The sequence below is a fragment of the Lagenorhynchus albirostris genome, chromosome 12, assembly GCF_949774975.1.
Source record: "Lagenorhynchus albirostris chromosome 12, mLagAlb1.1, whole genome shotgun sequence".
In the NCBI taxonomy this organism is placed as follows: domain Eukaryota; kingdom Metazoa; phylum Chordata; class Mammalia; order Artiodactyla; family Delphinidae; genus Lagenorhynchus; species Lagenorhynchus albirostris.
Window position 1 is genome coordinate 80,348,921 of NC_083106.1, and position 1,935 is coordinate 80,350,855.

General features: G+C 43.8%; 1 pseudogene; it reads left to right on the forward strand.

Annotated features, from left to right (window-relative positions):
- The first annotated feature begins 282 nt into the window (after positions 1 to 282).
- On the forward strand, positions 283 to 1,625 carry LOC132530650 (ornithine aminotransferase, mitochondrial-like; annotated as a pseudogene).
- Positions 1,626 to 1,935: the final 310 nt, after the last annotated feature.

Below are 1,935 nucleotides of genomic sequence, written 5' to 3' on the forward strand. Positions count from 1 at the left end.
TGGCAGTCCAACGGTTAAGATTTCGCCTTCCAATGCAGGGGGTACGGGTTCAATCCCTGGTCGGATCCCACATGCCTCACGGCCAAAAAAACAAAACGTAAAACAGAAGCAGGCAGCTGCTCAGTTGATGCTGCGTGTCCTAGGCTGGCTTCCAAGGTGCCACCAGGAGTTATTGGACCCTCTGAAGACCGTCCCTGGATCTCGGGTTAAAAATCTGTATTCTAATCCGAACTGTGGGAAAAAGGGTTAGCTCGTTGGTGATATTCCTACTTGAAGGAAATCATGTTTTCCAAACTAGCACATTTGCAGACTGTTGCTGTCCTTAGTGGAGTTCATTCTTCAGTGGCTTCTGCTACATCTGTTGCAACTAAAAAACAGTCCAAGGCCCTCCATCCTCTGATTACATTTTTGAACGGGAATCTGGATATGGTGCCCACAACTACCATGCTTTACCTGTAGCCCTGGAGAAAGGAAAAGGTATTGCGTATGGGATGTAGAAGGCAGAAAACATCTTGACTTTCTGAGTGCCTACAGTGCTGTCAGCCAAAGGCATTGTCATCCAAAGATTGTGAATGCTTTGAAAAGTCAGGTGGACAAATTGACCTTAACATCCAGGGCCTTCTACAATAACGTGCTCGGTGAATACGAAGAGTATGTTGCTAAACTTTTCAACTACCACAAAGTTCTTCCTATGAATACAGGAGTGGAGGCTGGAGAGACCGTTGGCAAACTTGCTCGTAGATGGGGATATACCGTGAAGGGGATCCCGAAATACAAAGCAAAGATGGTTTTTGCAGCTGGAAACTTTTGGGGTAGAACATTGTCTGCTATCTCCAGTTCCACAGACCCAACCAGTTATGACAGTTTTGGACTGTTTATGCCAGGTTTCGAAATCATTCCATGTAATGATCTGCCTGCTCCTGAGCGTGCACTTCAGGACCCAAACGTTGTCGCGATCATGGTGGAACCAACTCAGGCATTGTTGTTCCGGATCCAGGCTACCTTGTGGGCACGTGAGAGCTCTGCACCCAGTACCAGGTTCTGTTTATTGCTGATGAAATACAGACAGGATTGGCCAGAACTGGTAGATGGCTGGTTATTGATCACGAAAATGTCAGACCCGATGTGGTCCTTCTAGGAAAGGCACTTTCTGGTGGTTTATATCCTGTATCCGCAGTGTTGTGTGATGATGAAATAATGCCGACCATTAAACCAGGGGAACACGGTTCAACGTAGGGTGGCAATCCTACGGCCCTGGAGGTTTTGGAAGAAGCAAACCTTGCTGAAAATGCAGAGAATATGGGTATCATCTTGAGAAATGAACTCATGAAACTACCTTCTAATATTATAATGGCTGTAAGAGGAAATTTACTATTTAAATACATTTAAATAGTATTAAATGCTATTGTGATTAGAGAAACCAAAGATTATGATGCCTGGAAGGTGTGTCTGCGACTTCAAGATAATGGACTTCTGGCCAAGCCAACCCACGGTGATATCATCAGGTTTGCACCTCTGCTTGTGATCAAAGAGGATGAGCTTCTGGAGGCCATGGAAATCATTAACAAGACCCTCTTGTCTCTCTGAGGGTGACAGTTTTCAGTGGTGCCTGGGAGCCAGCTGGAGACAGGCAGTTCGTAAAGCTCTGTGTTTCTGCATTTAATGCAGCATATTCCACTTCCCCCATGTTAAGGGCTTTTTAAAAAATATATGTTTTTCAGTTCATATATAATAGAATGACATTTATAAAAGTGCAGTTTGCTGTAACATAACTAAGAGAATGTCCTGGCATCTTATATTTGATTAAGTGTTTGTGTGTGTGTGTGTGTGTGTGTGTGTGTGTGTGTGTGTGTGTGCTTTCTAAGATGAGATGCATCTCTCTATATAGACAACCTTTTAATCAAGTCCCTCAGCACAATTTATATATGTTTTAAT